Source organism: Magnolia sinica, chromosome 3, assembly GCF_029962835.1.
Source record: "Magnolia sinica isolate HGM2019 chromosome 3, MsV1, whole genome shotgun sequence".
Taxonomy (NCBI): domain Eukaryota; kingdom Viridiplantae; phylum Streptophyta; class Magnoliopsida; order Magnoliales; family Magnoliaceae; genus Magnolia; species Magnolia sinica.
The window spans coordinates 71,351,636-71,375,448 of record NC_080575.1 but is presented as its reverse complement, the minus strand read 5'-3'; the positions used below and the strand labels follow the sequence as shown (position 1 = coordinate 71,375,448).

General features: G+C 40.9%; 1 protein-coding gene and 1 non-coding gene across 8 annotated transcripts in view; both read right to left on the bottom strand.

The window, feature by feature from the left end:
- LOC131240009 (disease resistance protein At4g27190-like) overlaps positions 1-23,813 on the bottom strand; it is a 45,566-nt gene that overhangs the window by 5,442 nt on the left and 16,311 nt on the right. The window lies entirely within an intron of this gene.
- On the bottom strand, positions 8,653-8,759 carry LOC131241829 (small nucleolar RNA R71). Its single transcript, XR_009169397.1, has one exon. It is a non-coding gene; the product is annotated as a small nucleolar RNA R71 (small nucleolar RNA).

Sequence of the window (23,813 nt, the reverse complement as noted above, 5' to 3'; positions counted from 1 at the left end):
AATGGTGTCCTTTTGCATCAGTAATGATTGAAAACTTCAATCAACTTCAGTAGTGCATTAACTTAATTGTAAGTTCCCATCAATGGCTACGACATACCAAGTAGCCATTCGTTTGAAGCAAAAATATAAAAGTAACATCCTTCTCCAACACATTGTTTTATCAGAGTTTACTCTAGCCAATCCATCAGGCCCAGTTTAGTAGATGCCTCTCGTTTTAGTTAACAGTGATTATGTATTAGAGATCAATATCTCTAATACATAATCACTATTAACTAAAATGATGTGAACTCATCATGTTTTAGAGATCAAGATCTCTAATACGTGATTACCGTTAACTAAAATGAGAAGAGCTCATTTTTAGGCGTCTACCAAAAGGGGCCTTAGGATTTAGTTTGAAAACAGGTTATTGAACAGTTCGTCCTGACAAATTAAGCTTGGTGGTTAGTCAAACTTTAGAAGAAGAAATTATTATTGAGCACTCTTATTATCTTGAAATCATCTACTTCTCGTTTTAGTGTTCTTAGTATCTACCAAACCAGATTTACATGTTTTGATTATATTTATTCTTTCGAATGTGTGAATCTGTTTGATTTGGTGCTTTCTGCAACATTGTTTAAATTACAGGAATTTTGAATGCACAAATGTAGAAATATTTATGAAGCCAGCACTGTTGGGTTACATGGCCCATCACCTTGATTCTACACAAGGGGCATTTTACCACAAGCATAAAAAGGTCTTTGGAACATCTTTGCTTGATCTCCAAGTCAGGGTGATAAAAGGTGAAAGAGAGGGCTATCCCTTTGGGAATACCTAAGGGTCCTTGAACCTTTTGGTGGCTGTCTATGCTAGTGTTGAGGGTCAAATATTGCATATTATCGCCCATTTATTTCTTGGTTTTAGAAACATAATATGGCTTAATGGTATATGTTACATGTGTTTGTGTTGCAAGGTGAATTTAAGAGCTTGGATTGAAAAGAATGTTAAAAGCATGGATTTAATGCTCAAGAATCATTAAGCAAAAAATGAATCTTTGGAGACCAGGATGGAAGATTTCAAGACCCCAAGATTCAAGAAAATCAAGTGGAAAAGGAAGGAAGTGCAGAAATTAGTGCAGAAATTAATGCAAAAATTCGCAGGATTTGAGCTTAAATGACATCGAAGAGAGCTGTTCGATGACATCGAAGGCTGGTCAATGACATAGAAGAATTACAGAAAAATCGAGTTGATTGCTGGACCTATTGGGTGCTCTTTTCAATCCATCGAAGATATGTTCAATCACATCGAAGGAAGGGTTCGATGACATCGAAGTCTGCTCGATGGCATTGAATTTATTGAAGAAATTGAAGTAACTCGCTGGACTGTTTTAGGTACATTTTCGATGACATCGAAGCTAGTCCTCGATGACATCGAAGACTTACGCAAAAGTTGCACGGACTGCGTAAATTTGAGACGGTTTCCGAAAATTTCCATTGGGTGCGAAAGTTTAAGCCCTTAAACTATAAATAGGGGTTTCTACGGCATCCCTAGGCATCATCTAGGGTTTGTGGAGTGGAGTAAAAGCGTGGAGAAGCCGTCGCCAAGAGTTTTTCTTCCCTTAGTTGTTTTTATGTTTTTCTTAAGAGTTTCTAGTTCAATCATTGTAAGACCCGTATCCTAAACTATATCGTTCCGTAAGGTTTCGCCGTCCTCTCGGTCGAATTCTGGCAATCCTTGACTTGTATCCGACGCTTGTGCGCGATCGTAAGCCGAGTCCTGCATACCGAAGTTGGTTCGACCCGAAACTTGTACCCTAGCGACTGCACCGTCGCCGCGACTCGCGCATCGATCCGATACCCAAGCCAGGAGATGTGGGCCTGCGTTCAATTCGAGGGAAACGCCGCGCTTTGCTAATCTGAAGAAACTGTCCCATCAATCACATTAAATGTCACATCAATCCATCACCTCAAGTCAAGTACAAGCAACCCATACCCTACCCTTACCTCTCTCTTACAAAAGTACCCTAAAGTCAACAAACACCTTACCACTCATGTCACTCCGCCATCCCTCTCTCCCATCACTCCTCTCCCATCATCTCTCTCTCTCTCATTCTCTCTTTACTCAAGCAACTCCCAAGAGAAGCCAACGTCCAAGGCATTTCCTAGCTCCATGAGAGGCTTTGTGTGGCCCACTTCCTATCTGCCATCCCCACCCTCCAAAAACAATCTCAACCGTTGAAGTTTGTCCTTTGGAGCTCTAGATCGCGTTGGCAGAAGAAGGAAGAGGAGATCAAAGGTAGGTGGTTTTATTTGTTGATTTTGTGATTTGAGGGCCCACATATGTGGGACTCATTTTGATGTATGCATGTATAGGGAGGGCCCATAGTGGCAGAGCCCCTCCCCCCTCACGATTGTCTCGCCTCTCTTTCCCTCTCTCTTTTTACCTTGTTGATGGCCCCATGATGTATGTAACTTATCCATGTCGTCCACCTTCGTCGGACCCACTTGATGGACGTGTTGGATCTACACCGTCCAGGCCATGTGGGCCCTATCTTAATGGGTGATGGGAAAATATAAATATAAGCTTGATCCCAATTGGGTGGGCCACACTGATGAGGACCAACTATGATGATGTGGCACATCCACACCATCCACACAGCAGGACGGTAGGAACCACCGGCGGGGGGCCCCATACATGTGACCCACATACATATCCAGCCATCCGTCCAGCGTCCAAGGACGCTGGACATGCTAACTGAGGATGTGAAGTGACAGTGGAGTATACTAACCAACTGACAAAATAAATATTATCATAATATAATATATTATAATATTTATGATGGTGGGCCCTATGTGGGACCCACCTGTTGTGTTGACGCAGCAGCGTGGGGCCAGCTGCCGCATGGACCTCATCCTGACCGTCCATTCTTGTGGGGCCCACCATGATGGATGTGCTTCTTCCATCCAGCCATCCATCCAGCGTCCAGAGGGTCTGAACGCTGGCCTCTCTCCCTCTCAAACACACACACACGTACACATAAAAATATTATATATATTGTTTTATAATATAATATAATATATTATATCACCTTATGCTGGTGGGCCACTTCCACGTGGAACCCACCTTTAAAATAAAATCTGCACCGTCCAGATTCATCTGAACGGTGGGTTCTGGGCAGCCCTCTGCCCTTTTAAAATGTATTAGTATATATAATATATAATGTTATGTAATATATATTATATTATATGTTAAACCGAGCTAATGGCGGGCCACTCCCATACGTGGGACCCACCTTTAATGAGTAAACCATCACCGTCCAGATGGGTCTGGACAGTGGGTCTGGGCAATCTCAGCCATTGATATATATATATATATATATAAGTACATTGCTATGGGCCCCACAGGGTAATTGTCCACGTTGAAGAGGGTTGGCTGCACATCCATACACCATCTATATAGCTGATGTATTGATGTCAGCAAGTAGGCGGGACCCACTCCCTTGTGTTTGATCCACTGTGCAAACGGTGGGCCACCCTTACGCATATATCCAAATTGTCCATTCATTCCATCTGGACGAGGTTGGGGAATCCCACCGTGATGCACATTTTGCATTTCACGCCGTCCATCTAATTGGTGGGTCACACGTATGTAGACCCCACCATGAGATAAGTGTTATATCCCTACTGTCCATCCATTAGGCGCGGTGGCCAGTTAACCCACCCAGTAGCTATCGCTACTGTATTTGGTCAGCAATTTCATGGGGCCCACTGATGCATGTGCGCATCCAAACCGTCCATCCCATTTGGTGAAAGAAGCAGATTCAACTCTAAGAGGGGGAGGGGGGGGACCCCATCTTGATGTATGTGATTCATCCAAACAGTCCACACATTTGGCTAGCTCGCTTCAAGGCTTGAGACTAAAAATAAGACAGTTCCAGTTATCAAGTGGACCACACTATAGAAAGCAGTGGGTTTGAACGTCCACCATTAAAAAACTCTTGGGATTACAAAAGTTTTGAACCAATATGATATTTGTTTTTCCTCTAATCCAGGCCTTTGTAACCTTATGATTAGACTGGATGGAGGATAAAACACTATGGTGGGCCTGCTGAAAATTTATCTGTGGAAATCATTATCACCACTGCCATTTCTGGTATGGTCCAGATGATCTTTGGATCTGATTCATTGTTTGGATAATGCTCTAAAATGATCTCAAAAAAAAAAAAAAAAGAATGGTGTAGATGGTGCGACCCGTATAATGCGGCCCATTTGATGTATGTTGGCCCATTGGTGCGGCCCATATGATACGGTCCATGTGATGTATTTGAGGCCCAGGTGCAGGGCCCACTGTTAGCTATTTGAGGCCCACCTATGATGTATATTTGAGGCCCACCTGTTAGCTATTTGAGGCCCACCTGTGATGTATATTTGAGGCCCACTTGTGAGGTATATTTGTCATGACCGATTGCCGATTCCGATTCCGATTGACGGACCAATTTTCTAATTCCGATTGTCATGACCGATTTGCCGATTCCGATTATTGATCGATACCGATTGTCATGACCGATTGCTGATTCCAATTGACGGATCGATTTTCCGATTCCAATTGTCATGACTGATTGCCGATTCCGATTGACGTGACCGATTTACCGATTCCGATTATCGATCAATACCGATTGTCATGACTGATTGCCGATTCCGATTGACGGACTGATTTTTCTGATTCCGATGGTCATGACCAATTTGCCGATTCCGATTATCGATCGATACCGATTGTCATGACCGATTGCCGATTCCGATTGACGTGACCGATTTGCCGATTCCGATTATCGATCGATTCTGATTGTCGAGACCAGATAACGAGGCTGATTGACGAGGCCCGATGTGATGTATATGCGGCTCGTATTTGAGGCCCATCGTGATGTGCATTTGGCCCGTGTTTGAGGCCCAATGTGATGTATATGCGGCCCGTATTTGAGGCCCGTTGTGATGTGTATACAGTTCGTGTTTAAAGCCCAATGTTATGTATATGAGGCCTATGTGATGAGGCCCATTGTGATGCATTTGAGGGCTAGGCGATGTAGCCCATTGTGATGTATGTTAGGCCCATGTGAATGCCCCATTGTGATGTGTTAAGTTCTTGAGTGAGGCCCATGGTGCTGTATATTTGGCCCTTGTGTGGGGCCATGGGTTCATTGTATGTTAAGCTCTATGAGGGTCATGCCGTGTGGGCAATGTTGGTTAAATGTCCACATTGTCGAGGTCGATTGTCAATGCCGGTTATTGATACTGATTATGAGTATGCGACTGCATAGCATCATGCTACATGCCCATACGCATCATCTGCATGTTTGTTATGAGATGTGGTTGACCATTGCATATGTCATTGAGCAGATTGTTATGAGGCTCCCTGATAGGCGGAGGTTATCTCACATGAGCGCATGGTATGCGCAGGATTGATGCATGACTGGATTGTATGACTCACACATCTTGCATTGTGTCCTATCGACATCAGGGCCGTAGCCTCCACAAGCATATCATGGATGGCCAGACGGGACACCGAAAATTTGTTCTAGCATCAAGCTGCCATAGATGGCCCTGGGTGAAAATCCCTAAACCCTCTTGGTACTAGAGGACGCCCCAACGTCGAGACCGAGTGGATACATAAGCGTCCGAGTGCCGAATACCAGGAGACCGCGTCTCCCACTGTGTCGTAGTCGGTTGGGAGGGGGTGTGGCCTTACCCGCCCGAGGGTAGGGGGCATAGCTAGGCTGAGTTTGACCAGCTCGTAAATAGGCCCGCTATTGACGTGCCGGATAGGTATTGGCAGACTATTGGCTAGGCGGATAGTGAGGTCTCTTATGCTCACTTGGACTGTGCCGCTGGGAGGGGCAGTGCCATTTGGAGTGTACTAAACCCCGGTGATGATCCCAGAGAAACCGTATTGATATGTGGACTTATTGAATAAGAATTGCATACTCATTCATTCATTCATTCACTATCCACTCGGGCTGATGGTGCGCAACTATTTGTTACGTGTACCTTCGCAATGGCCAGGATTTCGGTTGGAGCACGCGACTAACCTGAGATCAAGAGTTTATCACATTAAGTCTGACTATCCAAATTTAGGTATAGGACTGGTTTGGATAGAAGTCCCTTGTGGTGGACCCCGTAGCCTACGATACTACGTACTATCATCCCGACTTCACACTCCAGCATGGTCATTCCATTCGCACCACATATCGCATTACATCCACGGCATATGACATTTAGGGTTGCTATATTTCTGCATTTATATGACCTAGATAAGGCGATGGTATTAGTAGCTATTCCGAATTGCATATTGTATTGCATCCTCGATATTTGATATCTGGTTCATTATGTTTCCGCATTACATGGCTGATTTACATTACTTTCTCAGTATATGACAGTGGTTTGCTATGTCTTTTCATCGCATATCCTGTATGAGGTTGATGATATAATTTTTTTTTATGGACTTGCAGTATTTCTGCTTACTCTGATTACTCTGATATTGCTTACCTGGCACTTATCTTGTGCACACACTTTCACCACCCACTAAGTTTTCTATAAGCTTATGCACGATAGATGTGTACAGGTGGCGTTAGGTTGCAGCAACATTGAGCTTGGAGCGTGCAGCGGACTTATGGAGTTTTGATTTTTGACATATGTATTTCCCTTTCAGCACTGTATTCAACTGTTTATATTAGTGGATATGTGATGATGATGTTGCCTTTATGATTTGGGTATACTTGTGGTTATGCTTATTACGAGATAAATGTACAAAAAAAAAAAAAAAATCATCCTTGTAGGATCCCAGGATCGAAATCTGGCGTATAGGCGCTGAGAGCCGAGAATGGGGTACTACGGAGGCTGTCGGCACCTGATTTGGTGATTGGGGTTCCTGTGAGTCCGATCTCTGGGTTTGGGGCGTGACAATCATGTCTATGGTTGGCTAAACCTCTTAGCGAGGGCTAAGGGGTGAAGCTTGTAGTGTGATTGAGATGTTTTCTTTGTTTTGATTCATGTTTTATTGAACTCTCTTGGATTCTAGTTTGATTATGAAGGAATATTTTTAGTTTTTAATGGTTTGTTGTGACTCAAATTACGATAGATCTACGATAGCTTGAGATATCTTCTTTCCCTTAATTGAGATTGTGAATTTAGGAGATCCTGTTGTTCACCATCGTCCCTTGGGCATGGTTGTATGATGGAATCCTTCCTAACCTTCACAATTCTCTTATAATTGGTTGTGTGATTGGTAGATCCTGTTGTTTGCCTTGTCTCCTGGGCATGGTTAGGTGATGGAATCACTTCCAAATCATCACAACTCTTATCCATTGATGATTAGATCCATGAGAAGTTCAAAGATCTGACAAATCTCTTCATCTTTGAATCAAGCAAGGTGACATCCCGAGAACTTACAAGTGGATCCTTGGAAACCCTAGTTTCCCACTTTTGAACTTATTAAGTTTTTCATTAAATTTCCCACAATTACTCCCAAATATTCCAGATTTAGGTTTTCATCTTTTTATATTTCTTCTTCTAGTTGCTTTCAGAAACACATGAGATTAGTCCCTGTGGATTTGACCTCGGTCTCACCGAGATTATTACTACATCGCAACCCTACATTTAGGGTTGTGAACAAGTTTTTGGCGCCGTTGCTAAGGATTAACGGTTGTATTTTTCTAAGATTAACTAGTTTTGGAATTAGGTTAAGATTAGGGTTTTTTTTATTTTCTATTTTTAGGATTAGGGTTTTCTGAATTATTTTAGAAACTTTCTTTTTCTGTTTTTAGAAACTACTTTCTGATTTTAGGTTTTGAAACTTTCCTAATTCTAGCATTTCTTTTATTTTTAGAAACTAACTTTCTAATTCTAGGTTTATGAACTTTCTAATTTTAGAATTTCTATTTTTAGAAACTGACTTGTTTTGTTTTGCTTTGCAGGATCTTAATTTAGGAACTTCTAATTTGGTAACTTCTTTCTAATTCCCTCTCTCTTTCTATTTCTAGATTTCTATTCTCTTCTTCTTTCCTTTTTAGGTTTAGGTTAGAATCTGAAATTGAGGGCTGAGAGTGTTTCATGCCCAAGTGGGTCCGTGACAACACTCAACGTCTTTTGAGTGAAGGAGGATTGGTTGAGGGGTTATCTATCCATCACAGGATTAGACACCACTCGAGATCCTTAGATTTAATTGAAGTGATGGCTGCAAATCAACTGGTCAATCAACCGGGAAGACAACCTCAACCTAGGATTGAGGAAGTCCAGGAGGAGAATAAGGTTCATCAAGCACCCCCGCCTCGTACTTTACGAGATTATTTACAACCGGCGAGGGTGAGCACGCCCTCATGCATGGTTTTTTCAAAAAATACGGGACACATGGATATCAAGCCAGGGGTGATCCAACTCCTTCCAAAATTTCATGGACTTGAATCTGAAAGTCCATGTTTGCACTTGAAAGAGTTTGATGAGATCATAGCCACTTTATATTTTCCAAACATGTCTGAGGACACGGTTAGACTGAAACTCTTCCATTTTTCTTTGAAAGAGAAAGCTAAGATGTAGTTGCATTCACTACGTCTCAGATCTATTGGCACATGGAATGACATGATAAGGGAGTTCATAAAGAATTTTTTTTCCACGTCATAAAACAAATACCCTTAGAAAGTCAATCATGAACTTCGCTCAAAAGGAGGATGAACCATTCTTCCAACGTTGGGAGCGGTTCAAGGATCTTGTAAGTTCATGCCCACAACACGGTTTTGAAACGTGGCGCATTACACACTTTTTTTTATGATGGACTGACATCTTCCATGCGCCAATTGGTCAAGACAATGTGCAATGGGGAATTGATGAATAAAAATGTCGATGATGTGTAGGACTACTTGGACAAACTTGCTGAAAACGCACAATCATGGGACACCTACCCAAAATCAAGCACCACTTCCAGGCCCACTCAATCAAAGGAGGGGCAAGTTATACCTTCTGAAAGAGGATGATGATATTAATGCTAAAGTGTCTAATCTCAGAAGGAAATTTGAGGCCATGGAACTAAAGAAGGATAAGGTTAAAGAAACTGTTTGCGGTATTTGTGCTTGCAACATTCACACAACTGAAAATTGTCCAACAATACCTGCCTTTCAAGAGGTGTTGAATAAGCAATCTAATGCCGTGAACAATTACCAAAGACCTTTCAATGGACCCACCTCTGATACATACAATCCTAGTTGGAGAAATCATCCAAACTTCAGAATGGACAAAATGCTACCCCTCAAGGTTTCTTCAATCAAATTCCAAATCAAGAGAAACCTCAAGAGGATCCGGTTCTAAAACATATTCAAGATCAAGAGCTAATTAATCAAAATTCGGCACAAGCAATCCAGGATATCAGATCAGCGATTGGAACACTTGCGTCGTCTGTTCAAAGGATAGAGTCACACTTAGCAATTGGGGAAAAGGGGATGCTTCCTGCTCAACCTCTCCCCAATCCCAAACCGCAATATGAGATAAGTGATCCCAGCTCTTCAAATCAGATGGAGCAAGCTAAATCTATCACCACTCTTAGGAGTGGGAAGACTATTGACAAAACTATTCCGGTGAGGGTTGAAAAGCCTAAGGACCCGGAAAAGGACAACAATGATAGACTTAGCATTGCCCTACAAGAATTAGAACCGGAACTTCAAGATAAGTTGATTGCTCCATTTCCCCAACGGTTGGTTGCACCAAAACCTCTCTCTAACTCTCAGGATATTCTAGAGGTATTAAAACAAGTGAAGGTCAACATCCCTCTACTGGACGCTGTTAAACAAATACCTTCATATGCCAAATTTCTGAAAGACTTGTGTACGACCAAAAGACGGCAAAATATTAAAAAGAAAATCTTTTTAACTGAAAAAGTGAGGGCCATCCTAAAGCAAGATGTGCCACAAAAATACAAAGATCCCGATAGCCCAACCATCGCTTGTGTAATTGGGAATTACAGCATTGAGCATGCACTTCTTGATTTAGGAGCGAGCGTAAATCCTATTCCTTACTTGGTCTACAAACAGCTAGGTTTAGGTGAATTAAAACCCACCCTAACCACTACAACTTGTTGATCGCTCAGTTCGTGTATCAAGAGGGGTAATTGAGGATGTGTTGGTCCAGGTTGACAGATTCTACTACCTGGTAGATTTTATTGTCCTAGATACGCAACCCATCAATAACATGAGCACTCAAATTCCTGTCATTCTTGGTCGCCCATTCATTGCCACTTTAAACGTAATCATTAATTGCAGGAATGGAGTCATGAGTATGTCTTTTGGAAATATGACATTGGAGTTAAACATCTTTTTCAATACGGGCAGACAGTTAGAAGATGAAGACGATTTCCACGATATTAACGTGATTGATTCTTTCGTGGAAGATAGAGCACTTCTGACCTTATCCTCTGACCCTCTAGAGACGCGCTTGGCCCACGACCATGATTTAGATGATATGATTAGGGAGACGGGTGTCATGCTTGATGATGTGCCGGTACTTGAAGTTAACTAGTGGAGGCCACAATTTAAAAAATTGTCCCAAACTAATGTAGTGCCTCTACCGTCTAACCTCAAGGCACTAAAGCTTGACCTAAAACCTTTGTCCTCTGATTTGAAATATGTCTATTTAGGTCAAGATGAGACATACCCAGTGGTGATTTCTTCCCACCTTGAGTGAGAACAAGAGAGTATGCTCATCTTTACTCTCATTGAACATAAGGGAGCCCTTGGATGGTCGACTGCGGGCCTCAAGGGAATTAATCCTTTGATTTGTACTCACTGCATTCATCTAGATATTAATGCGAAGACCTCATGATAACTACAATGTAAACTAAATCCAAACATGAAGGAAGTGGTTAAGGCCGAGGTTCTTAAACTATTGGATGTGGGTGTCATATACCCGATATCTGATAGTCAATAGGTGAGTCCAACTCAGGTGGTTCCTAAGAAGTCCGAAATCACCATCGTATCCAATGCGAACAATGAACTCGTGCCAACTAGAGTTACTACTGGTTGGAGAATGTGCATTGACTACAGGAAATTGAATATCGTCATAAGGAAGGACCACTTTCCTTTGTCCTTCATTGATCAAATTTTGAAAAGGCTAGCTGGTCATTCGTACTATTGTTTCCTTGACGGGTATTCGGGCTACAACCAGATAGAGATAGCCCCTGAAGATCAAGAAAAGACCACGTTCACATGTCCTTTTGGCACCTTTGCTTACCAAAGGATGTCATTCGGACTGTGTAATGCCCCCGCCACTTTTCAGCGATGTATGATGAGTATTTTTTCTGGCATGGTAGGGCAATATCTAGAGGTCTTTATGGACGACTTCTCTGTGTTTGGTCCATCTTTCAGCGATTGCTTGGAAAATCTTAAATGTGTGATGAAAAGATGTGAAGAAAAGAATTTTGTACTAAATTGGGAGAAGTGCCACTTCATGGTTCGTAAGGGAATTGTCATTGGACACATTATCTCGTCCAAGGGAATTGAGGTAGATAAGGCTAAAATTGATCTTATCTCTAACCTACCTCCACCTAAGAATATATGAGACGTGGGATCCTTTCTAGGACATGCCGGGTTTTACAGAAGATTCATAAAGGACTTTAGTCACCTCTCTCGTCCTCTATATAATCTACTTCAAAAGGATGCACCATACGAGTGGACTGAGCAATGTCAGGAAGCATTTACTAAGCTCAAGGGCATGTTAACCACTGCACCTATCATGCAGTCACCCGACTGGAGCCTTCCTTTTGAACTTATGTGCGACGCATCTGACAATGCTCTTGGGGCGATTTTAGGCCAGAGAAAAGAAAAGAAGCCCTACCTTATTCATTACGCAAGTAGAACTCTAAATCCTGCCCAAATGAACTACTCGACTACATAAAAGGAACTCTTAGCCGTAGTGTTCGCTTTGGACAAATTTAGGTCCTACTTGATCGGATCCAAGATTGTCATTTACACAGATCATGCGGTGCTCAAGTATCTTCTTTCTAAGAAAGATGCTAAGCCCCAACCAATTAGATGGATCTTCCTACTCCAAGAATTTGATTTAGAAATAAAAGATTAAAAGGGAGTAAAGAACGTAGTGGCTGACCATCTTTCCCGCCTTGATCTCTCTGATTCCCTTGAGACGACACATATAAATGACATGTTCCCTAACGAACAATTGTTCAAAGTCTCTCATTCACCTTAGTTTGCTGATATTGCTAATTATCTTGCTACAGGTTTCACGCCGACACATTGGACTGCGCAAGATAAGAAAAAATTCTCCGTCGAGGTTCGTAAGTTTTTCTGGGATAATGCATATTTGTTTAAATATTGCCCAGACCAAATCTTAAGGAAATGTGTGCCAGATAATGAACACCAAAGTGTCATCTCCTTCTGTCACTCTCAGGTTTGTGGTGGTTGTTTTTCTACTAAAAAGACCTAGGCCAAAATTCTACAGTGCAGCTTTTACTGGCCCATTATGTTTAAGGACACTTATGAGTTTTGCAAAGCTTATGAGCATTGTCAGAAGTTGGGAGCATTAATTGTCCCATAGAAATATGATGCATTTAAACCCCATTCTGATCATTGAAGCACTTGATTGCTGGGGCATTGATTTCATGGGACCATTCTCCCAATCTCACGGAAATTTATACATTCTATTAGCCGTAGACTATGTCACTAAATGGGTCGAAGCGATCCCGTGCTGGAATAATGACCATCAGACGGTCATTAAATTCTTAAAAGAAAACATCCTTTCCCGGTTCGGAACGCCTCGAGCCATCATTAGTGATGGAGGTTCACATTTTTGTAATAAGGGATTGGCAAACTTAATGAAGAAATATGGCATCTCTCACAAGGTGAGCACTCCATACCACCCACAGACAAGTGGGCAAGCTGAGATTTCCAATAGGGAGATCAAACACATCCTGGAAAAGACCGTTAACCCTGACCGTAAGGATTGGTCAATCCGCTTGACGGATACTTTATGGGCTTACCGTATAGCCTTTAAAACTCCCATTGGAATGTCTCCCTTTAGACTCGTCTACGGGAAAACTTGCCACTTACCTGTGGAACTGGAACATAGAGCTTACTAGGCTATAAAGAATTTGAACTTTGACTTGGACAATGCTGGCTTGCTGCGTAAGCTACAATTGAACGAACAAGAGGAGATCCGGAATGATGCATATGAGAACTCGAGAATTTACAAGGACAGAATGAAGATGCTCCATGATAAGAACATCATTCAAAAATCTTTCTTGCCCGGCTAGAAAGTCCTTCTGTACAATTCTCAGTTACATCTTTTTCCGAGAAAGCTCCGATCTTGTTGGACCGGCCCTTTCACTATTACTAATGTGTATCCTCATGGGGCTGTCGAGATAAAGAATCTAGACAATGGCAATGAATTCAAAGTAAATGGATATCGATTAAAGCTATTTGTTCAGAAATTCGATTTAGATGACATGTCCATACCTCTGAGTAATCCTGTTTACCAAGATTGATCTCCTAGTCTGATGGAGGTATAAATAGATTTATCGCTTTCTTAGGACTAGGGTAGTTTGCTTCCGCTATTTTAGGATAGTTTACTTATACTTTGGTGAGTTTTGTTTGTGCTAACCCATTTTATGCTGAGATCCGTAGAAAACCTTCCATTTTCCTTCCACCAGGTACTATCCTTCCAACACCATCTCCTTTATTTTCATTGCCTCTTTTGCATTTACATGATTATTTCTTTTATATTGAGGACAATGTAGAATTTTTGTGGGGAGTGTAGGGGATTGGGTGACCTAATCAGTGTTTTCTCAGTTTTGAGCAAAAAATTTGCAAATTTTTCAAAGTTTTGAGTTAAAATCTGTTTGGAAAATAAGAAATTGTGTATTTAAGAATGCTTTGAGTATGATGAGTCATGAGATTGGATTTTAAATTGTGGGAGCTTAATCATCTATGAAAAAGTTTGAATATCATGTTAATCTAAACCACAAGACACGCTCAATTTGCTTTCTAAGGATGTGCTTGCGGTTCTAATTGTTAGTATATGGATCATTGTTAGATATTGAGAATTCAATCTGGAGAATCTTATCCACCTTAAAAGACGGAAGCCCAGTTAAAAAATAGGAGATCGACAAAGAGGTCATAAAGAATGAAGAATGACAACATCTTTGAGGGAAATGAAAAATGTCTTTGAAAAGGATGTAATGTTTGAAAAAGAGGAATAAATAATGGTGACCGTCGATATAAAATCAAAAACTAATCTTAATATGATGAACATGGCTAACATTACGAAACAAAAGTAGTCTTCTGAGAAGTAAATTGATTTTCACCAGGCACATAGGAAAACTTGATATTTGAACTTTCATTCTGATTTTAATAATAAGAACCTACTTGATTAATTGCCTAGTTGATTTGGCTCTAAGCTTTCAAAGATCCCACTATCTCACTTAATGTTACTCATTCATACATGATTGCACAAAAGATTGTTTTCTGAAAAAGGATTTCGAACTTAAGATTGGAAATTATTTATCGCATATTTTGCTCGGGACTAGCAAAATGCTGGTTGGGAGTTGTGTTAAGGGTCAAATATTCCATATTATCCCCCATTTATTTCTTGGTTTTACAAACATAATGTCTTAATGGTATATGTTACATGTGTTTGTGTTGCAAAGTGAATTTAAGAGCTTCGATGGAAAAGAATGTTAAAAGCATGGATTTAATGCTCAAGAATCATCAAGCAAAGAATGGATCTTTGGAGACCAAGATGGAAGATTTCAAAACCCCAAGAATTAAGAAAATTAAGTGGAAAAGGAAGGAAGTGCAGAAATTAGTGAAGAATTGGTGCAGAAATTCACAGGATTTGAGCTTAAATGATATCAAATAGGTCAGTTCGATGACATCGAAGGTTGGTGTTCAATGACATCGAAAGCTGGTCGATGACATCGAAGAATTACAGAAAAATCGAGTTAATTGTTGGACATATTGGGTGCTCTTTTCAATCCATCGAAGATATGTTCGATGACATCGAAGGAAGGAGTTCAATGACATCGAAGTCTGCTCGATGGCATCGAATTTATTGAAGAAATTGAAGTAACTCAATGGACTGTTTTGGGTACATTTTCGATGACTCAAAGGTTGTTTGATGACATTGAAGGCTTACGCAAAAGTTGCGCGGACTACGTAAATTTGAGACGGTTTCCGGAAATTTCCATTGGGTGCAAAAGTTTAAGCCCTAAAACTATAAATAGGGGTCCCTAGGGCATCCCTAGGCATCATCTAGGGTTTGTGGAGTGGAGCAAAAGCGTGGAGAAGCCGTCGCCAAGAGTTTTTCTTCCCTTTCCTTAGTTGTTTTTATGCTTTTCTTAGGAGTTTCTAGTTCAGTCATGTCTATGGTTGGCTAAACCTCTTAGCTAGGGCTAAGAGGTGAAGCTTGTAGTGTGATTGGGATGTTTTCTTTGTTTTGATTCATGTTTTATTGAACTCTTGGATTTTAGTTTGATTATGAAGGAAAAATTTTAGTTTTTAATGGTTTGTTGTGACTAAAATTACGATAGATCTACGATAGCTTGAGATATCTTCTTTCCCTGAATTGAGATTGTGAAATTAGGAGATCCTGTTGTTCACCATCGTCCCTTGGACATGGTTGGATGATGGAATCCTTCCTAACCTTCACGATTCTCTTATGATTGGTTGTGTGATTGGTAGATCCTGTTGTTTGCCTTGTCTCCTGGGCATGGTTAGGTTGTGGAATCACTTCCAAATCATCACAACTCTCATCCATTGATGATTAGATCCATGAGAAGTTCAAAGATCTGACAAATCTCTTCATCTTTGAATCAAGCAAGGTGGCATCCCGAGAACCTACAAGTAGATCCTTGGAAACCCTAGTTTCCCACTTTTGAACTTATTAAGTTTTTCATTAAATTTCTCACAATTACTCCCAAATATTCCAGATTTAGGTTTTCATCTTTTTCTAATTCTTCTTCTAGTTGCTTTCAGAAAACACACAAGATTAGTCCATGTGGATTCAACCTCGGTCTCACCGAGATCATTACTACATCGCGACCCTACACTCGGGTTGTGAACAGCTAGCAAGGAAGAGAGGATATATATGGTTTTCCCTTAATGTGGCTCTTCTAATATTTGCAAGACAGACGAGATAGCCAGCACGGATGTTCTACATGACTCACTCCATTTTCCCTCGATGTCCCCAATTCCAAGAATTCAATGTGAAATAATTTAACTAAAGCATTGACCAAGCCTGTCCAAAGAGCTTAAGGAGAAAACTGGATCCAAAAGGTGAGACCCAAATCCAATTGGCTCTGTTAATGGGTCCAAGAAATTGTACCACAACCCATTAAAGTTAGGTGGAGTCCACTCTAGACACATAGGTCCGGTTACCCATTGATAGCCCTAATTTCTAAATGTTGTGGCTAAGGAAGCAGAATGAGTGGAACATCTGTTTCAACCTTATGAATTCATGAAAATTCAGGTCTAGATTAGATCGGGTCAGGGCGAACACACACCCATGCACACATGCACACATAAATATATATAAAAGAAATGTTCACATAGCGGGTACGTCTGACTAGTTTGCCTAATTTAGGAATTAATTAATGTTAATAAATGTTTATAGAGGTTATTTAGAATTACTTTGGAAAAGCGATTAGTGGCTTGGGTGGGTCCCACCATGGTGTTAATGTTAAATCCACCATAATCATCAAGTGTGTCACCCCATGTTAGACCCAAGGCCCGAAAATCAGCCCCACCCGTAATTCAAGTGGACCACATGATTGGAAACAGTATACAGCGAAAAACTCACCCTTCAAATTATTTCCCTTGGTGTGGCCCACTTGAATAGCTGATTGGCCTGACTTTTAGGCGCCAAGCCTAAGTTTTAGCGTGGCATCTACTAGTTGGAGTGGATTTTGTATAATCATCACATTGGGCCCTAAAAAATCAATGGTGGACGTCTCTCTTCCAACTATTTCCTTTGGTGTGATCAAAAATCAAAAGTTGGCATGATTTTTTTTGGCTCTAGACCCAACATGGGATACCACATTTAATGGTCAAAGTGGATTTAACATACACATCACAGTGGGCCTCGTAAAAACTCATGGCCCTGCCTGCCATTAAATTCCTTTTCCTTTCTAATGAGAAGGTCTCAAGTCCAACAGGATGGACTATAGGTTAAGGTCCAACCAGATAACTTCCAACCTTTCATGCATACTCTTTGGTTTGACTAACACTCCGAGTATGTTTATGAGGGTGATGACCCAAGTGTTGAGAACCTTCATTGGGAAGTTCTGAGTGATCTACTTTGATGACATTCTTATTTATAGACCACAAAGGAACAACATCTCCACCACTTGAGGCATGTTTGCAGGGTCCTTAGAGCGGGAAAGTTATTTGCGAACCTAAAGAAGTGCATGTTTATGTCAGATAGAGTCATCTTCTTAGGGTTTGTCGTGTTATCTGAGAGCATGTCTGTAGAGCCCGAGAAGGTTAAGGTCATAGTGAGTTGGCCTGAACCGCAGAACATTCATGAGGTGTGTAGCTTTCACGGCTTAGCCACCTTCTATAGGCGGCTTGTTAGAGGATTTAGTTCCATCGTGGCTTCCATCACAGATTGCATAAAGAAATGAGAGTTTAAATGGACTAAGTCAGCCTCAAGAGCTTTTAAAGAGATTAAGAGCAAGATGATAAAGGCTCCCGTCATGCGCATTCCTGACTTTTCTAAAGTCTTCGAAGTTGCATGTGATGTTTCAGGCGTTGGTATGGGTGAAGTTCTTACTCAGGAAGGACACCCCATTGCTTACTTTAATGAGAAATTGAATGAAGCAAAGCAATGATATTCCACCTATGACAAAGAGTTCTATGTGGTTATGCAGTCTTTGCACCATTAGCATCACTATCTCCTACCGCAAGAATTCATCTTATTTTCTTACCACGAGGCCTTGTGCTATCTCAACTCGCAAAAGAAATTGAACCCAAGGCATGCCAAGTGGGTCCAGTTTCTTTAGGAGTAAAGCACAAGGTCGGGGTTGAAAATAAACTAGCCAATGCACTTAACCGTAGGGTGACACTACTCCAATCCATGAGTATTAAGGTCACTTGGTTCGAGCATTTGAAAGATGAATATTCATCGTGCCCGGATTTTGAAGAGGTGTATGCATCATTATTAGTTGATCAGACGAGGAATGATCAAGGGTTTGTCATTGTTGACAATTTTCTATTCAAAGGTGATAGGCTCCGCATCCCTCGTACTTCTCTCCAAAATTTTCTAATTTGGGAGCTTCATTCCAAAGGGGTAGCTGGTCATTTTGGGAGAGACGAGATCATTGCCCTTATGAATGGTAGATTTTACTGGCCAAGCCTCAAGAGAGATATGGCCAAAATTATTGGGCAATGTAGGACTCGTCAATTGCCCAAGAAAAGTTGGCAGAATACGAGGTTATATGTCTTTGTCAATTCCTCATCCTCCATGGCGGGACATTAGTATGGATTACGTGCTTAAACTTCCTAAAACTATCAAGAACCACAATTCCTTCTTTGTCGTAGTGGACCATTTTTCCAAAATGGCAGACTTTTTACCATGTTCAAAAACGTCGGACACCTCCAACGTAGCTAAGATTTTATTTGGGGAGGTGGTTCGTTTGCATGGTTTGCCGAAGACCATAGTGTCTGACAGGGATGTGGACTTCATGAGTAACTTTTGGAAGACACTTTGGCATATAATGGGCACAAGACTTCAATTCTCTTCAGCTTACCATCCTCAAACTGATGGACACAAACGGAAGTATTCAATAGGAGTGTTGGAAACATATTACGTTGTTTAGTGGGAGACCATACTAGAACTTGGGATGCAGTTTTACCTGTTGCAGAGTTTGCATACAACAGTTCAATAAATAGGTCCATAGGTATGAGTCCATTTGAAGTCGTGCATGGGTACAAACCCAGAAAGCCTATAGATCCCATCCCCATGTCCATCTCACATAGGCTAGTTAGCATCTGCATTTGCACAACATATCCTTGATTTCCACATTGAGATTAAAAGAAGGATTAATGCAAGTAAGAAAAAATATAAAATTCATGTCGATTCTCACTCAGTGTTTTCAGTAGCGCCGGTGGCGTAGCGGTAGCGTACGCTACGTAGCGTAGCATAGCGAAATCGCTACGTAGCGTAGCAAATAGTGTTTATCCCCTGTAGCGTGCGCTACAGGGGTCGTAGCGTACGTTACGGATACGTAGTGTGTAGCGCAGGTAGCGTGCGCTACCTGTCTGGTATTTTTTTTTTTTTTGTTTTTTCACTGCATGAAATAATGGTGAACTCACACCACAAGCACAACTTAAGTTAAAAAAGAAAAAATCCTATTCGAAAGGCTTCCACACCCAAACCAATAGCAGCCAATGTTGCTCCTCTCCCCACCCTTCAATGCTGAGGTCGAAAATCTGCTGCCAGGCGCAAACCGACGTTGCTGACGTTGCTCCTCTCCCCACTTTTCAATCTTGAATTGGAAAAACTGCTTCCAAACGTAAACCGATCGCCGTGGAGCTTCAACATTTGTAGTTTTCACTGATTCAATCCCATCTTGAGACAAAAATAGGTACGCTCATTCCTTTTTTTTGAATTTTTTCTATGTACAGTGAAAATAACTTGGTATTTTCATTTTTTTCCTCATTTTTTCCCTTTTAAAATGTCGGTTACTATCGGTTTTTTGTTTTTTATACTTTTTTTTTGTGGTATGGCCCGCGTGGGCCCCACTGAGGTGCGTGAAGGGGTGGGATGTGCATTATTTTCTATGGTGTGGCCCACGTGGGGCCCACTGAGATGCGTGAAGGGGTGGATGTGCATTATTTTCTATGGTGTGGCCCACGTGGGGTCCACTGAGGTGCGTGAAGGGGTGAATTTGTATTGTTTTCTATGGTGGGCCCACTGTGGTGTGCGTATGAGTGTAAGTGGTGTGCGTATGTTGATTTTTGTGATTCACTGATTTGTTTGTGACGTGTTTTTTTTTTTGGGGGGGTCAAGTAGTGAACTAAAGAGAGCAGAATGTTTGAAGAAAAAAAGAGATTTTGCATGAAAATATGTGGCTGATAATCCACTTGGACGATCTCATAAAAATTATGTGCTACGCAAATTTTGCAGTCAAAGATGTACGGGAGGCGTGACTCGCCTAAAGCATCATTTGGCTGGAACCCACAACGGTATAAAGCCGTGCCCAAAAGTGACGGAAGAAGCCAAGGAGGAGTGTAGAAAGGCTTTAAAGGAATATCATGATGGAAAATATAAAAGAAATGAGATGTTTCGAGATATTGGGAGAGGGGGATCGACATATCTTTCTGGTTCTGGCTCTGCAAGTGATAGCGCTAGTGTGGGTAATGATGCTTTCATTGGCAGCCAACTTGGTAGTGGATCTTCTGGTAATCAACCAATGGCAAGAGCAAGGGGTCCTATGGATCAATTTGTTAGCAGTGAGCAACGTCAATCCACATTGAATTCAGGGTGAAAGAAGGAAGAAAGAAAAGAAGTATGCAGGGTGATTGGAAGATTTCTTTTTGGGAATGCTTTGTCATTTAACCTGTGTAATAGCCCATACTTTTCAGCATTGTGTGAGGCTATTGGCAAGTTTGGACCAGGATTGAAGCCACCATCCATGCATGAGATGAGAACATGGATACTAAAAGAGGAGGTTGCCAATACTGATAGTTTAATGAAAGCATACAAAGCTTCCTGGAAAACTTATGGATGTTCAATTATGTCTGATGATTGGACGGATGGAAAGAATAGAAGCATCATTAATTTTTTGATTAATTCTCCGATCGGAACAATGTTTTACAAGTCTATTAATGCTTCAGATTCAATAAAAGATGGAAATTTGTTATTCAAATATCTTGATGAAATTGTGGAAGAAATTGGGGAAGAAAATGTGGTCCAGGTTATCACGGATAACCATTCAAGCTATGTGAGTGTTGGGAAGAAGTTAATGGATAAGAGGAAAAGGATATATTGGACTTCGTGTGCTGCACATTGAATAGATCTGATGTTGGAGGATATTGGAAAAATGAAAATATATTCTGAAACGCTTGAAAAGGCAAGGTCAGTGACCAAGTTTATTTATGGGCATGGAATTGTATTGAGAATGATGAGAAGCTTCACGAATAACCATGAGCTTCTACGGCTGGCAGTAACACGCTTTGCAACATCATACCTCACCCTTCGAAGTATTTACAAGCAAAAGAATGGTCTTATAGCCATGTTTGCATCGGAAGAATGGTGCTCATGTTCTTGGGCTAAAAAACCTGAAGGAATAAAGGTACGGGCTATTATAATGTTTGATCCAAAGTTTTGGCCAAATGTTGCCTTATGTGTTAAGAGCACTATGCTATTGGTAAGCGTTTTAAGAGAAGTAGATTCGTAAGAGAGGCCAGCAATGGGGTTCATTTATGAATTGATGGACTCAGCGAAGGAGAAAATTGCATTTAATTGCAATGATGTAAAAAAAAAAGAGATATGTTCCAATTTGGAACAAAATAGATGAAAGATGGACTCCTCAGCTTCATCGTCCTCTACATGTAGTAGGGTACTATTTGAATCCTCAAATATGGTACTCAGATAAGTTCTCTACACACCCTAAGATAAAAAGGAGGTTGTTTTAGTGCATGGATCGGATGATGCCCCATGAAGAGCATGCTGATGCTGATATTCAGTTGGATGAATATGAGAAGAGAAGAGGGGATTTTGGCTCTCGCCTTGCACTCGAAACCATGAAAAAGCGTTCCCCAGGTAATTTATAATTTTATATTTTGATATTTTCATTGTTATGTAAATTATATTTTTATAATTGGTGAAAGTATTTAATTAATTTACAAATTATAACTAATTTATGTAGCTGATTGGTGGGAACGCTTTGGAGATAGAACTCCATAGCTTACGAAGTTTGCAGTACGAGTTTTAAGCCTCACATGCAGTGCTTCTGGCTGTGAGAGAAATTGGAGTACTTTTGAGCAGGTGACTTTTGTACCATTCAATATTCTAAATTGGCTAATTTTTATTTAGTAGATTAGCAAGTCTTTGATAATTGACTGACATAGATCATCACATGAGCAGATCCACACAAAGAAGAGAAATTGGCTAGAGCAACAAAAACCCAAGTCTCTGGTATATGTGATGTATAATATGAAACTGAAAGAAAGAAGCATAAAAAGAAGGGTGGCAATGGATCCAATATTGGTGGACCACATTGAATCAGATGATGAATGGATTGCTGAGAAAGAAGGCTCTGTTCTCCCAACTGATCCATCGTAGCTCGAAGATCAAAATATGGCCTTTGATATTAGTGCCATTACAACTATTCCAGAGTCTAATGATCAAGTTGACAGCAATGCACCATCAACATCTAATATTTCTTAAGGAGTTTGCCCCCCACCTTCCTCAAAGAAAAGGAAGGCAACTACTTTAAGTGTTTATAGTTATGGACTAAGTTACATGAACATTTTTAACAAAGAAAGTAAAAGACCAATGAATCTTTTTTTTTTTTTTTTAAATGTGTAGGTGGTCCCATGGGAAGATTTCTTACTCCTATAAGAGAGGAAGGAGATATAGGAACAAGTGTTCATAGTGTGGATGATGCACATGCAGATGTAGATGCTGATGCTGATGATGAAAGGCCTAGACCTGGTGACGAAGTGAATGAGGATGACGACAACGACGATGACCTATTAGATATAGAAGATGACCTTAAGAGTTTAGACACTAGAGTCTAGAGACTAATTATTGAGAATTTGAGATGTTGATTTTGAGGAATGTGACATTTGTATTGTACTTAATGCTCTTAACTTTAGGATTTTTATTTAAAATAATGTGACATTTATATATTTTGCTTTTTTCTTGCTATTTAATATATATATATATATATATTTAAAAATAGAAGTATTGTGTAGCTTACGCTACACGCTACGCTATTTCGCTACACACCACGGAGGGTTGAACACTACGCAACACGCTACCACTATTTAAAATACTGTTCTCACCACAGGTAAAGGGAATTTTAGGTGGGTGACTACATCATGATTCGCATACGACCAAAGCAGTTTCCTCAAGGAACTGTTAAAAAGTTATATGCCCGTAATCCAAGTCCCTATAAAATTTTGCAAAGAGTGGGCACTAATGCATGTGTGATAGGTATTCTTTCTAACATGGGCATTAGCAACACATTCAATGTAGAGGACCTGGTTATCTTGTGATGGTCCTATTACTACACCCACTAGCACTCTTGCAGACCACTATATGCCAGATTTGCACTAGTCCTTGGCCTTTACCTACCTCATCATCACACCCTTTACCTTCTTTACCATCATTACCTAAGAAAAAAGAGAAGATTGAGGATGCGTTGGATCACCACGTGGTTTCGACAAGATAATGAGGATTGCAAAAATTCCTTGTCAAATGGAAGAACAGACCAACATCAGATAGCATGCAAATTACAGAGACAGAGTTTCAGAGGTTGGATCTTGATCTTTTAGAGCAGTTCCATAGGTTTGCTTCATTAAAGGCAATCTTTCTCAGCCGGGGAGGATTGATGAGGACATCGGACCTTCATATCGGGTCTACCAGAGGCGGCTCCCGACTGCAGCCCTAGCTTCACTTTGGATGGATGACATCTACAGGAAGCCCGACTGGCCACTTTGAACACCCCACATGCATAGCTTGTGCATGAGAAAGGCCCCACACTAGGAGGATGCATGTGGGTTGCTTTGATAAGAATATTGGATCGTTGGATCGCGGCCATTGGCCCATCTGATTGTCAGATCATCA